The sequence below is a fragment of the Coregonus lavaretus genome (genome assembly GCF_964263955.1).
Source record: "Coregonus lavaretus genome assembly, chromosome: 18".
NCBI classification, from domain to species: domain Eukaryota; kingdom Metazoa; phylum Chordata; class Actinopteri; order Salmoniformes; family Salmonidae; genus Coregonus; species Coregonus lavaretus.
The window spans coordinates 6665325-6683028 of NC_140005.1; the positions used below are offsets into that span (position 1 = coordinate 6665325).

Genomic DNA, 17704 nt, shown 5'->3' on the forward strand with positions numbered 1-17704 from the left:
GTAATGAACATAGTATATTTATCACACATTGTAATGAACATAGTATATTTATCACACATGGTAATGAACGTAGTATATTTATCACACATGGTAATGATAATAGTATATGTATCACACATGGTAATGAACGTAGTATATTTATCACACATGGTAATGATAATAGTATATGTATCACACATGGTAATGAACGTAGTATATTTATCACACATGGTAATGATAATAGTATATGTATCACACATGGTAATGAACGTAGTATATTTATCACACATGGTAATGAACGTAGTATATTTATCACACATGGTAATGAACCTAGTATATGTATCACACATGGTAATGAACCTAGTATATTTATCCCACATGGTAATGAACGTAGTATATTTATCACACATGGTAATGAACCTAGTATATGTATCACACATGGTAATGAACGTAGTATATTTATCACACATGGTAATGAACCTAGTATATTTATCATACATGGTAATGAACCTAGTATATTTATCATACATGGTAATGAACATAGTATATTTATCACACATGGTAATGAACGTAGTATATTTATCACACATGGTAATGAACCTAGTATATGTATCACACATGGTAATGAACCTAGTATATGTATCACACATGGTAATGAACCTAGTATATTTATCCCACATGGTAATGAACCTAGTATATGTATCACACATGGTAATGAACCTAGTATATGTATCACACATGGTAATGAACCTAGTATATTTATCACACATGGTAATGAACCTAGTATATTTATCCCACATGGTAATGAACCTAGTATATGTATCACACATGGTAATGAACGTAGTATATTTATCACACATGGTAATGAACGTAGTATATTTATCACACATGGTAATGAACCTAGTATATGTATCACACATGGTAATGAACGTAGTATATTTATCACACATGGTAATGAACCTAGTATATGTATCACACATGGTAATGAACGTAGTATATTTATCACACATGGTAATGAACATAGTATATTTATCACACATGGTAATGATAATAGTATATGTATCACACATGGTAATGAACGTAGTATATTTATCACACATGGTAATGAACATAGTATATTTATCACACATTGTAATGAACATAGTATATTTATCACACATGGTAATGAACGTAGTATATTTATCACACATGGTAATGATAATAGTATATGTATCACACATGGTAATGAACGTAGTATATTTATCACACATGGTAATGATAATAGTATATGTATCACACATGGTAATGAACGTAGTATATTTATCACACATGGTAATGATAATAGTATATGTATCACACATGGTAAAGAACGTAGTATATTTATCACACATGGTAATGAACGTAGTATATTTATCACACATGGTAATGAACCTAGTATATGTATCACACATGGTAATGAACCTAGTATATTTATCCCACATGGTAATGAACGTAGTATATTTATCACACATGGTAATGAACCTAGTATATGTATCACACATGGTAATGAACGTAGTATATTTATCACACATGGTAATGAACCTAGTATATTTATCATACATGGTAATGAACCTAGTATATTTATCATACATGGTAATGAACATAGTATATTTATCACACATGGTAATGAACGTAGTATATTTATCACACATGGTAATGAACCTAGTATATGTATCACACATGGTAATGAACCTAGTATATGTATCACACATGGTAATGAACCTAGTATATTTATCCCACATGGTAATGAACCTAGTATATGTATCACACATGGTAATGAACCTAGTATATGTATCACACATGGTAATGAACCTAGTATATTTATCACACATGGTAATGAACCTAGTATATTTATCCCACATGGTAATGAACCTAGTATATGTATCACACATGGTAATGAACGTAGTATATTTATCACACATGGTAATGAACGTAGTATATTTATCACACATGGTAATGAACCTAGTATATGTATCACACATGGTAATGAACATAGTATATTTATCACACATGGTAATGAACATAGTATATTTATCACACATGGTAATGAACCTAGTATATTTATCACACATGGTAATGAACATAGTATATTTATCATACATGGTAATGAACGTAGTATATTTATCACACATGGTAATGAACATAGTATATTTATCACACATGGTAATGAACCTAGTATATTTATCACACATGGTAATGAACATAGTATATTTATCACACATGGTAATGAACCTAGTATATGTATCACACATGGTAATGAACCTAGTATATTTATCACACATGGTAATGAACATAGTATATCTATCACACATGGTAATGATAATAGTATATGTATCACACATGGTAATGAACATAGTATATTTATCACACATGGTAATGAACCTAGTATATTTATCACACATGGTAATGAACATAGTATATTTATCACACATGGTAATGATAATAGTATATGTATCACACATGGTAATGAACGTAGTATATTTATCACACATGGTAATGAACATAGTATATTTATCACACATGGTAATGAACCTAGTATATGTATCACACATGGTAATGAACATAGTATATTTATCACACATGGTAATGAACCTAGTATATGTATCACACATGGTAATGAACCTAGTATATTTATCACACATGGTAATGAACATAGTATATGTATCACACATGGTAATGATAATAGTATATGTATCACACATGGTAATGAACGTAGTATATTTATCACACATGGTAATGAACATAGTATATTTATAACACATGGTAATGAACCTAGTATATGTATCACACATGGTAATGAACATAGTATATTTATCACACATGGTAATGAACCTAGTATATGTATCACACATGGTAATGAACATAGTATATTTATCACACATGGTAATGATAATAGTATATGTATCACACATGGTAATGAACCTAGTATATGAATCACACATGGTAATGAACCTAGTATATTTATCACACATGGTATTGAACATAGTATATTTATCACACATGGTAATGAACCTAGTATATTTATCACACATGGTAATGAACCTAGTATATGTATCACACATGGTAATGAACATAGTATATTTATCACACATGGTAATGATAATAGTATATGTATCACACATGGTAATGAACATAGTATATTTATCACACATGGTAATGAACATAGTATATTTATCACACATGGTAATGATAATAGTATATGTATCACACATGGTAATGAACGTAGTATATTTATCACACATGGTAATGAACATAGTATATTTATCACACATGGTAATGAACCTAGTATATGTATCACACATGGTAATGAACATAGTATATTTATCACACATGGTAATGAACCTAGTATATGTATCACACATGGTAATGAACCTAGTATATTTATCACACATGGTAATGAACATAGTATATTTATCACACATGGTAATGATAATAGTATATGTATCACACATGGTAATGAACGTAGTATATTTATCACACATGGTAATGAACCTAGTATATGTATCACACATGGTAATGAACGTAGTATATTTATCCCACATGGTAATGAACCTAGTATATTTATCCCACATGGTAATGAACCTAGTATATTTATCATACATGGTAATGAACCTAGTATATTTATCACACATGGTAATGAACGTAGTATATTTATCACACATGGTAATGAACATAGTATATTTATCATACATGGTAATGAACCTAGTATATTTATCCCACATGGTAATGAACCTAGTATATTTATCACACATGGTAATGACCCTAGTATATTTATCACACATGGTAATGAACGTAGTATATTTATCACACATGGTAATGAACCTAGTATATGTATCACACATGGTAATGAACGTAGTATATTTATCACACATGGTAATGAACCTAGTATATGTATCACACATGGTAATGAACGTAGTATATTTATCACACATGGTAATGAACATAGTATATTTATCACACATGGTAATGATAATAGTATATGTATCACACATGGTAATGAACGTAGTATATTTATCACACATGGTAATGAACATAGTATATTTATCACACATTGTAATGAACATAGTATATTTATCACACATGGTAATGAACGTAGTATATTTATCACACATGGTAATGATAATAGTATATGTATCACACATGGTAATGAACGTAGTATATTTATCACACATGGTAATGATAATAGTATATGTATCACACATGGTAATGAACGTAGTATATTTATCACACATGGTAATGATAATAGTATATGTATCACACATGGTAATGAACGTAGTATATTTATCACACATGGTAATGAACGTAGTATATTTATCACACATGGTAATGAACCTAGTATATGTATCACACATGGTAATGAACCTAGTATATTTATCCCACATGGTAATGAACGTAGTATATTTATCACACATGGTAATGAACCTAGTATATGTATCACACATGGTAATGAACGTAGTATATTTATCACACATGGTAATGAACCTAGTATATTTATCATACATGGTAATGAACCTAGTATATTTATCATACATGGTAATGAACATAGTATATTTATCACACATGGTAATGAACGTAGTATATTTATCACACATGGTAATGAACCTAGTATATGTATCACACATGGTAATGAACCTAGTATATGTATCACACATGGTAATGAACCTAGTATATTTATCCCACATGGTAATGAACCTAGTATATGTATCACACATGGTAATGAACCTAGTATATGTATCACACATGGTAATGAACCTAGTATATTTATCACACATGGTAATGAACCTAGTATATTTATCCCACATGGTAATGAACCTAGTATATGTATCACACATGGTAATGAACGTAGTATATTTATCACACATGGTAATGAACGTAGTATATTTATCACACATGGTAATGAACCTAGTATATGTATCACACATGGTAATGAACGTAGTATATTTATCACACATGGTAATGAACCTAGTATATGTATCACACATGGTAATGAACGTAGTATATTTATCACACATGGTAATGAACATAGTATATTTATCACACATGGTAATGATAATAGTATATGTATCACACATGGTAATGAACGTAGTATATTTATCACACATGGTAATGAACATAGTATATTTATCACACATTGTAATGAACATAGTATATTTATCACACATGGTAATGAACGTAGTATATTTATCACACATGGTAATGATAATAGTATATGTATCACACATGGTAATGAACGTAGTATATTTATCACACATGGTAATGATAATAGTATATGTATCACACATGGTAATGAACGTAGTATATTTATCACACATGGTAATGATAATAGTATATGTATCACACATGGTAAAGAACGTAGTATATTTATCACACATGGTAATGAACGTAGTATATTTATCACACATGGTAATGAACCTAGTATATGTATCACACATGGTAATGAACCTAGTATATTTATCCCACATGGTAATGAACGTAGTATATTTATCACACATGGTAATGAACCTAGTATATGTATCACACATGGTAATGAACGTAGTATATTTATCACACATGGTAATGAACCTAGTATATTTATCATACATGGTAATGAACCTAGTATATTTATCATACATGGTAATGAACATAGTATATTTATCACACATGGTAATGAACGTAGTATATTTATCACACATGGTAATGAACCTAGTATATGTATCACACATGGTAATGAACCTAGTATATGTATCACACATGGTAATGAACCTAGTATATTTATCCCACATGGTAATGAACCTAGTATATGTATCACACATGGTAATGAACCTAGTATATGTATCACACATGGTAATGAACCTAGTATATTTATCACACATGGTAATGAACCTAGTATATTTATCCCACATGGTAATGAACCTAGTATATGTATCACACATGGTAATGAACGTAGTATATTTATCACACATGGTAATGAACGTAGTATATTTATCACACATGGTAATGAACCTAGTATATGTATCACACATGGTAATGAACATAGTATATTTATCACACATGGTAATGAACATAGTATATTTATCACACATGGTAATGAACCTAGTATATTTATCACACATGGTAATGAACATAGTATATTTATCATACATGGTAATGAACGTAGTATATTTATCACACATGGTAATGAACATAGTATATTTATCACACATGGTAATGAACCTAGTATATTTATCACACATGGTAATGAACATAGTATATTTATCACACATGGTAATGAACCTAGTATATGTATCACACATGGTAATGAACCTAGTATATTTATCACACATGGTAATGAACATAGTATATCTATCACACATGGTAATGATAATAGTATATGTATCACACATGGTAATGAACATAGTATATTTATCACACATGGTAATGAACCTAGTATATTTATCACACATGGTAATGAACATAGTATATTTATCACACATGGTAATGATAATAGTATATGTATCACACATGGTAATGAACGTAGTATATTTATCACACATGGTAATGAACATAGTATATTTATCACACATGGTAATGAACCTAGTATATGTATCACACATGGTAATGAACATAGTATATTTATCACACATGGTAATGAACCTAGTATATGTATCACACATGGTAATGAACCTAGTATATTTATCACACATGGTAATGAACATAGTATATGTATCACACATGGTAATGATAATAGTATATGTATCACACATGGTAATGAACGTAGTATATTTATCACACATGGTAATGAACATAGTATATTTATAACACATGGTAATGAACCTAGTATATGTATCACACATGGTAATGAACATAGTATATTTATCACACATGGTAATGAACCTAGTATATGTATCACACATGGTAATGAACATAGTATATTTATCACACATGGTAATGATAATAGTATATGTATCACACATGGTAATGAACCTAGTATATGAATCACACATGGTAATGAACCTAGTATATTTATCACACATGGTATTGAACATAGTATATTTATCACACATGGTAATGAACCTAGTATATTTATCACACATGGTAATGAACATAGTATATTTATCACACATGGTAATGAACCTAGTATATGTATCACACATGGTAATGAACCCAGTATATTTATCACACATGGTAATGAACATAGTATATTTATCACACATGGTAATGAACATAGTATATTTATCACACATGGTAATGAACCTAGTATATTTATCACACATGGTAATGAACATAGTATATTTATCACACATGGTAATGAACCTAGTATATTTATCACACATGGTAATGAACATAGTATATTTATCACACATGGTAATGAACCTAGTATATGTATCACACATGGTAATGAACCTAGTATATTTATCCCACATGGTAATGAACCTAGTATATTTATCACCCATGGTAATGAACCTAGTATATGTATCACACATGGTAATGAACCTAGTATATTTATCACCCATGGTAATGAACCTAGTATATTTATCACACATGGTAATGAACGTAGTATATTTATCCCACATGGTAATGATAATAGTATATTTATCACACATGGTAATGAACCTAGTATATGTATCACACATGGTAATGAACATAGTATATGTATCACACATGGTAATGAACCTAGTATATTTATCCCACATGGTAATGAACGTAGTATATTTATCACACATGGTAATGAACCTAGTATATGTATCACACATGGTAATGAACCTAGTATATTTATCACACATGGTAATGAACGTAGTATATTTATCCCACATGGTAATGATAATAGTATATTTATCACACATGGTAATGAACCTAGTATATTTATCACACATGGTAATGAACGTAGTATATTTATCACACATGGTAATGAACCTAGTATATGTATCACACATGGTAATGAACATAGTATATTTATCACACATGGTAATGAACATAGTATATTTATCACACATGGTAATGAACCTAGTATATTTATCACACATGGTAATGAACATAGTATATTTATCATACATGGTAATGAACGTAGTATATTTATCACACATGGTAATGAACATAGTATATTTATCACACATGGTAATGAACCTAGTATATTTATCACACATGGTAATGAACATAGTATATTTATCACACATGGTAATGAACCTAGTATATGTATCACACATGGTAATGAACCTAGTATATTTATCACACATGGTAATGAACATAGTATATTTATCACACATGGTAATGATAATAGTATATGTATCACACATGGTAATGAACATAGTATATTTATCACACATAGTAATGAACCTAGTATATTTATCACACATGGTAATGAACATAGTATATTTATCACACATGGTAATGATAATAGTATATGTATCACACATGGTAATGAACGTAGTATATTTATCACACATGGTAATGAACATAGTATATTTATCACACATGGTAATGAACCTAGTATATGTATCACACATGGTAATGAACATAGTATATTTATCACACATGGTAATGAACCTAGTATATGTATCACACATGGTAATGAACCTAGTATATTTATCACACATGGTAATGAACATAGTATATTTATCACACATGGTAATGATAATAGTATATGTATCACACATGGTAATGAACGTAGTATATTTATCACACATGGTAATGAACATAGTATATTTATAACACATGGTAATGAACCTAGTATATGTATCACACATGGTAATGAACATAGTATATTTATCACACATGGTAATGATAATAGTATATGTATCACACATGGTAATGAACATAGTATATTTATCACACATGGTAATGAACATAGTATATTTATCACACATGGTAATGAACATAGTATATTTATCACACATGGTAATGATAATAGTATATGTATCACACATGGTAATGAACGTAGTATATTTATCACACATGGTAATGAACATAGTATATTTATCACACATGGTAATGAACCTAGTATATGTATCACACATGGTAATGAACATAGTATATTTATCACACATGGTAATGAACCTAGTATATGTATCACACATGGTAATGAACCTAGTATATTTATCACACATGGTAATGAACATAGTATATTTATCACACATGGTAATGATAATAGTATATGTATCACACATGGTAATGAACGTAGTATATTTATCACACATGGTAATGAACCTAGTATATGTATCACACATGGTAATGAACGTAGTATATTTATCCCACATGGTAATGAACCTAGTATATTTATCCCACATGGTAATGAACCTAGTATATTTATCATACATGGTAATGAACCTAGTATATTTATCACACATGGTAATGAACGTAGTATATTTATCACACATGGTAATGAACATAGTATATTTATCATACATGGTAATGAACCTAGTATATTTATCCCACATGGTAATGAACCTAGTATATTTATCACACATGGTAATGACCCTAGTATATTTATCACACATGGTAATGAACGTAGTATATTTATCACACATGGTAATGAACCTAGTATATGTATCACACATGGTAATGAACGTAGTATATTTATCACACATGGTAATGAACCTAGTATATGTATCACACATGGTAATGAACGTAGTATATTTATCACACATGGTAATGAACATAGTATATTTATCACACATGGTAATGATAATAGTATATGTATCACACATGGTAATGAACGTAGTATATTTATCACACATGGTAATGAACATAGTATATTTATCACACATGGTAATGAACATAGTATATTTATCACACATGGTAATGAACGTAGTATATTTATCACACATGGTAATGATAATAGTATATGTATCACACATGGTAATGAACGTAGTATATTTATCACACATGGTAATGATAATAGTATATGTATCACACATGGTAATGAACGTAGTATATTCATCACACATGGTAATGATAATAGTATATGTATCACACATGGTAATGAACGTAGTATATTTATCACACATGGTAATGAACGTAGTATATTTATCACACATGGTAATGAACCTAGTATATGTATCACACATGGTAATGAACCTAGTATATTTATCCCACATGGTAATGAACGTAGTATATTTATCACACATGGTAATGAACCTAGTATATGTATCACACATGGTAATGAACGTAGTATATTTATCACACATGGTAATGAACCTAGTATATTTATCATACATGATAATGACTGTAGTATATTTATCATACATGGTAATGAACATAGTATATTTATCACACATGGTAATGAACGTAGTATATTTATCACACATGGTAATGAACATAGTATATTTATCACACATGGTAATGATAATAGTATATGTATCACACATGGTAATGAACGTAGTATATTTATCACACATGGTAATGAACCTAGTATATGTATCACACATGGTAATGAACCTAGTATATTTATCACACATGGTAATGAACATAGTATATTTATCACACATGGTAATGATAATAGTATATTCATCACACATGGTAATGAACGTAGTATATTTATCATACACATGGTAATGAACATAGTATATTTATCATACATGATAATGACTGTAGTATATTTATCATACATGGTAATGAACATAGTATATTTATCACACATGATATTGAACATAGTATATTTATCATACACATGGTAATGAACATAAATATACTATCATACATGATAATGACTGTAGTATATTTATCACACATGGTAATGAACATATAGTAGCTACATTTACAACGATTTCATCTGAGCTATTAATACTTTTGATTGGACCGGTATCTTAAAAGCAGTGCCAAAGCTCGTCCCAACATTATAGACCATACAGTGGGGGGAAAAAGTATTTAGTCAGCCACCAATTGTGCAAGTTCTCCCACTTAAAAAAGATGAGAGAGGCCTGTAATTTTCATCATAGGTACACGTCAACTATGACAGACAAATTGAGGAAAAAAAATCCAGAAAATCACATTGTAGGATTTTTAATGAATTTATTTGCAAATTATGGTGGAAAATAACTATTTGGTCACCTACAAATAAGCAAGATTTCTGGCTCTCACAGACCTGTAACTTCTTCTTTAAGAGGCTCCTCTGTCCTCCACTTGTTACCTGTATTAATGGCACCTGTTTGAACTTGTTATCAGTATAAGAGACACCTGTCCACAACCTCAAACAGTCACACTCCAAACTCCACTATGGCCAAGACCAAAGAGCTGTCAAAGGACACCAGAAACAAAATTGTAGACCTGCACCAGGCTGGGAAGACTGAATCTGCAATAGGTAAGCAGCTTGGTTTGAAGAAATCAACTGTGGGAGCAATTATTAGGAAATGGAAGACATACAAGACCACTGATAATCTCCCTCGATCTGGGGCTCCACGTAAGATCTCACCCCGTGGGGTCAAAATGATCACAAGAACAGTGAGCAAAAATCACAGAACCACACGGGGGGACCTAGTGAATGACCTGCAGAGAGCTGGGACCAAAGTAACAAAGCCTACCATCAGTAACACACTACGCCGCCAGGGACTCAAATCCTGCAGTGCCAGACGTGTCCCCCTGCTTAAGCCAGGACATGTCCAGGCCCGTCTGAAGTTTGCTAGAGTGCATTTGGATGATCCAGAAGAGGATTGGGAGAATGTCATATGGTCAGATGAAACCAAAATATAACTTTTTGGTAAAAACTCAACTCGTCGTGTTTGGAGGACAAAGAATGCTGGGTTGCACCCAAAGAACACCATACCTACTGTGAAGCATGGGGTGGAAACATCATGCTTTGGGGCTGTTTTTCTGCAAAGGGACCAGGACGACTGATCCGTATAAAGGAAAGAATGAATGGGGCCATGTATCGTGAGATTTTGAGTGAAAACCTCCTTCCACCAGCAAGGGCATTGAAGATGAAACGTGGCTGGGTCTTTCAGCATGACAATGATCCCAAACACACCGCCCGTGCAACAAAGGAGTGGCTTCGTAAGAAGCATTTCAAGGTCCTGTAGTGGCCTAGCCAGTCTCCAGATCTCAACCCCATAGAAAATCTTTGGAGGGAGTTGAAAGTCCGTGTTGCCCAGCGACAGCCCCAAAACATTACTGCTCTAGAGGAGATCTGCATGGAGAAATGGGCCAAAATACCAGCAACAGTGTGTGAAACCTTGTGAAGACTTACAGAAAAACGTTTGACCTGTGTCATTGCCAACAAAGGGTATATAACAAAGTATTGAGAAACTTTTGTTTTGACCAAATACTTATTTTCCACCATAATTTGCAAATAAATTCATAAAAAATCCTACAATGTGATTTTCTGGATTTTTTTTTCTCATTTTGTCTGTCATAGTTGACGTGTACCTATGATGAAAATTACAGGCCTCTCTCATCTTTTTAAGTGGGAGAACTTGCACAATTGGTGGCTGACTAAATACTTTTTTTCCCCACTGTATGTGGTGCAACATAGTGTAGTAGCCTAACAAAATGCAACCAGGGTAGTTTCGGCTATTTCCCTAACAATTAACTGCTTTTATTTAACCATATCATAAAATCAACAATATTTCATAAAGGTAACATGACAAACAATGGACCGTTGCAATATTTGTAATGATATGTCACCGAATTCTTTCTCCTCAATAATAAAACAGACAAACAAACATAACCTAATAATGACAGTATAGGAAATCCAACCATGTTCCTGTCCAGTAATAACACATGATAACGTATAAAAAATGTCTGCAGTGTACAGGTAGTTATTTCTCAGGTATGGGACTCCTGTCCTCTTCAGGGTTCTGAGTGGCTGCCTCAGGTCCGCTCTGTGATTGGTCCGTGGAGGTCTACTCTCGGCTCAGTGACAGCAGGAGGAGAAACTCCAGCTCCTCAGCGCTGATTGCCACTTTCTCAGGTACCAGCCAACGCTTTAGATGCTCCAGGGTACTGGGGAGAAAGGGAAATGATCCCACATCCTATCATTACACAAAGAGGCAAGGTTGACAACAGAACAATCAGTGGACCTGTAAGAAACTTTACACGCTCAGCCTTCAAAGCTGCCCAGAGATAGTGAGTTAATAGCCCTACTTCTGCCTGTACAACAAACGATGCTCTTCTCCTCACTTCTGATCTAGCTCTTCCCCCCTGAAAGAGTTCAGAGCGTCGTGCAGGAATCTATCCCAGGATTCCGTTTTTGGCCTGAGATAGGGAGTGCAGCATCTCCCTGGACGTCACCTCAGCAGACTGGCCCTTTATTCTCTTCAGACGGTTCTCTGAAAGACAGGATTTATATTTAACTTCTATAGTATGTTAAGTAATATGGGACCTTGATTTCTGGCTCTCACAATCCATTCCAAATAGCCAAGTAAAAATTAGACTTTGCAGTGTGTTGCTAGGGGAGACTAGGATCAACAGTAAAACCCGTGTTTGGATACTTTCCCAATTCATTCTCTTTCTGGACATAAAACTGATGCATGAACTTAACATTTACTACTACTGCTTACACCTATCCAACATAGAGAAAGGGAAGAAGGCTGACCCTCTTAGCTACAGTAAAGCAGTGGTGATGGTCACCAACACTGGCCCTAGGCAGCTTTTCTTCCATACTAGCAAGGACCAGGGTTGATGGATAGAGGGCTGTTGCGGTGACCGTATTACCGCCACACCTGCGTGAGTCATGACTGCAGTAAAATTCTACATGACAGTTGAGTCACCGTAATCTCATTTTTACATTTACATTTTAGTCATTTAGCAGACGCTCTTATCCAGAGCGACTTACAGTTAGCGCATACATTATTTTATCGAACCCACAACCCTGGCGTTGCAAACGCCATGCTCTACCAACTGAGCTACATCCCCTGCCGGCCATTCCCTCCAGTGGCTCTTATCCAGAGCGACTTACAGTTAGCACATACATTATTTTTTATCGAACCCACAACCCTGGCGTTGCAAACGCCATGCTCTACCAACTGAGCTACATCCCCTGCCGGCCATTCCCTCCCCTACCCTGGACGACGCTGGGCCAATTGTGCGCCTCTACCAACTGAGCTACATCCCCTGCCGGCCATTCCCTCCCCTACCCTGGACGACGCAGGGCCAATTGTGCGCCGCCCCATGGGTCTCCCGGTCGCGGCCGGTTACGACAAAGCCTGGATCTCCTCTTATGCACTCTGGACATGTGTTAGTAGTAGCCTACCCAACTCGCTAACGATCATCAGGTCGCTAATGGCCTGGTACTCAGAGCTCTATTGTCCCACTAACCACTCTGACATTAATGCAAATGCAATCGAAAATCACATCAAACACTTATTATCAAAACAGTATATGGTTTTAAAACTCACCTCACTGTGATTGATCAATCTGAGAAAGAAGTTCAACAATAGGTTGAAACTGCTCTCCCGAGTGGCGCAGTGGTCTAAGGCACTGCATCGCAGTGCTAGCTGTGCCACTAGAGGTCATGGTTCAAATCCAGGCTCTGTCGTAGCCGGCCGCGACCGGGAGACCCATGGGGCGGCGCACAATTGGCCCAGCGTCGTCCAGGGTAGGGGAGGGAATGGCCGGCAGGGATGTAGCTCAGTTGGTAGAGCATGGCGTTTGCAACGCCAGGGTTGTGGGTTCGATTCCCACGGGGGCCCAGTATAAAAAAATTAAAAAAATAATGTATGCACTTACTAACTGTAAATCGCTCTGGATAAGAGCTGCTAAATTACTAAAAAAACTAAACAAAAAAAAACTGAGTGGAAAACATGGAGCCAAATAACTCTAGGACCTGTTTCAAATGATCACTTTTACGCTCAACATAGCCACTTCATTTGCGCGCACTCTCACTCCAGAATGGGAAAAATATAGATTATATTTTATTCAGCTAAGTTAAAATATATTCTTCTTATTATAAAATCCTATAATATAAAATAATGGCAAGGACTTATAAGCAGATCTTGTCTGCTAAATGAACAAGCCTACAGCCTATGGCATGGCGCATAGCCAGATAACATACAGTAGGCCAACTCATATTCTGTTGTTCTGAAAAAAAAAAAAATCATATCATGTTTCTTTAGACCTGACTAACATAAATAATGCATTTATTGTGATGGTGTGTATTCAATTGATTTATTATACTTTTTTAAATGTAGATGTTCCAAAGACGCGCATCAGAAGCTTGTATGAGTAGAGCCTGGAGAAATTAAACATGTTTATGTTAATTAATGGTCAATTACAAATAAATTCATAAAAAATCCTACAATGTGATTTTCTGGAGAAAAAAATTCTCAATTTGTCTGTCATAGTTGACGTGTACCTATGATGAAAATTACAGGCCTCTCTCATCTTTTTAAGTGGGAGAACTTGCACAATTGGTGGCTGACTAAATACTTTTTTTCCTCACTGTATATTTGATCAATTCCATTTACTTTTGGTACTTAAGTATATTTAAAACCAAATATTTTGAGACTTTTACTCAAGTAGTATTTTCACTGGAGTTATTTTCTATTAAGGTATCTTTACTTTTACTCAAGCATGACAATTTAGTACTTTTTCTACCACTGAACAAGTTCAACTCTTATGAACTGATAGCAAGCTCAATAATGAATTAAATGACAGCTAGCAAGAGCAATGCAATTAAGTTTGCAGGTATACCAAATCCAAGGTGTTGGTAAACTGTCCACCAAATTAGAAATGAGCTAAACTGCAATGAATCAGAATGTTTATATTTGTTAGCTAGGTGATTCTTTTAGATGCAGTTAGCTAGTTAATGCTAACGCCAACTTGGTTCGTTAGCTGCAACTAAAATAATCACCTTGTCATTATAATTTCAAATTATAACTGGTAAACATTCACTCTGCTAGCTTAACGTGTTTATTGGTGTCTTACCTTCGACTACAATTTAGAGCAGCTAAACCGTATTTCCCAGGTAGTAGTCTGATTGAGAGGGGGTCAGGTGCTTGTTTCCCTCGTTGAAGTGCGGATCAATATATAACGTTTTTGGCGTGCGTTTTTCTGTTTTTCTGTTTTTTGTTGTTGTTGTTCTGTCTCTCACTGTTCAAATAGACCTACCATTGGAGTTGTGGACTGGTCATTTCTTTGTGGCTGGGCGGGGGTGCGCGATCAGCGGGGGATCAGGTGCTTTTTTTCCCTCGCTGTGTGTGTGTGTGATATATATATATATAAACATGGGGATTGGAAGTGATGCAGACAATTACATTGATGGAAGTTACAATCTATCTGCAATATTAAGCTGATCTACCCCAAAAAAAAAAAAAAAAAAAAACTGTCTGTCTGTCAAGTCATTCTGCGGTGCTATGGGTGCTCATTGGCTTTCATTTATGTAATCCCAATGTTATTGGCCAGCTCTGTGGACCAGGAAGTGTGTCCTACAGCGGGGTCCTACATGGTTGTCTCTAGTTACTACAGCTTTATTACCAAATTAATGAAAACAAAAAGTAGCTTTTTGGTCTTAATTTAAGGTTAGGCATAAGGTTAGCAGTGTGGTTCGGGTTAGGTTGGACCGTCCTACAGTGGTTCGGGTTAGGTTTGAATATCCATACAGACTACCAAAAAAATACAAATGGAAAAACATTATTTTTCTTCTTCTGTTAAAACAAAACCTCCAAGGAGCCTGGGAGGGCGGCACACCATCCCTTTGCGTCCACATAGGAGACCCGATAGACCGTCCTGACTTTCGCCACCTCGACTTCCTTCGCCCTTACAAGGCATTTCAAGAACTCTGGATCGTGATCTCTACCACAATTGCAGCACTGACCTTCTTCACTCCGTTCTTCAGTATACATCTTTCGTCTGCACACATTTGCAACATGGCCAAATCCTTTACAGTTCTTACAATGTAGTATTTGGGGGACGAATGGTCTCACTCCGTACCATACAGCGGAGGCTGCTGATGGGAGGACGGCTCATAGAAATGGTGAATGGAATGGCATCAAACACATGGAAACCATGTGCTTAATGTGCAGTGTATTTGATACCATTCCACCTCTTCCGCTCCAGCCATTACCACGAGCCCGCCCTTCCCAATTAAAGATGCCACCTGTGTTACCTTATATACCCTATCTTTAAATGCATAGGGAGGTGTTCTTTGTAAAAACAAAAAATAGAACCAACAGACTTTCTTCCCTTGCTCCATTCTGGTCAGGTGACGGATACTAACCACACCTGGGATTCTCTTCCTTAGGTCTTTATCCTCAACTTCCATCGACACCCCGGAGATGACTCCCCTACCATGCGCCCTGCTCCAAAGTTCACTTCGGATGGAAAGATTCTTGTGATTCCCACTGCACTTTCTTCCTCAAAAATACAATTAATAAGAACAATCCTCCTCCTGGTCACTTGAATTGACTCCACTTTTCTCAGCACCTGTTTGACCTTCCTCTAGACTAGGGTCAGACAGGCCCCAGGCAAAATTGGCTTTTTTGAAATAATTCATGAAAACAATCATTTGCTTTTTGGTCTTAATTGAAGGTTAGGCATAAGGTTAGCAGTGTGGTTAAGGTTAGGGTTAGGTTTAAAATCAGATTTTAAGAAGATCAATTGTAGAAATAGTTGGGGGGGTAGCCATAATTATGACTTTGTGGCCGTGATAACTAGTGAAGACCCCTTCCACTGCTGATGCCGAAGTCCAACATCGGCAGATGCGGTGGATTGAGATGCAGCCCATGCAAAAAAAACATATCTCTATCTTATACAGACGGATTTTGATTATGCCTTGAGCGGAGCATGAGGAGGGGCCTCAAGCGGATACATGAAAATAAAA

The 17704-nt window shown here is 34.6% G+C and overlaps 1 pseudogene across 1 annotated transcript; it reads right to left on the reverse strand.

The window, feature by feature from the left end:
* Positions 1 to 12788: 12788 nt before the first annotated feature.
* Positions 12789 to 17146, reverse strand: LOC311145304 (coiled-coil domain-containing protein 32-like; annotated as a pseudogene). Its single transcript has 3 exons — positions 17107 to 17146; positions 13066 to 13214; positions 12789 to 12888 (listed from the first exon to the last, which is right to left on the reverse strand). The product of its transcript is annotated as a coiled-coil domain-containing protein 32-like (transcript).
* Positions 17147 to 17704: the final 558 nt, after the last annotated feature.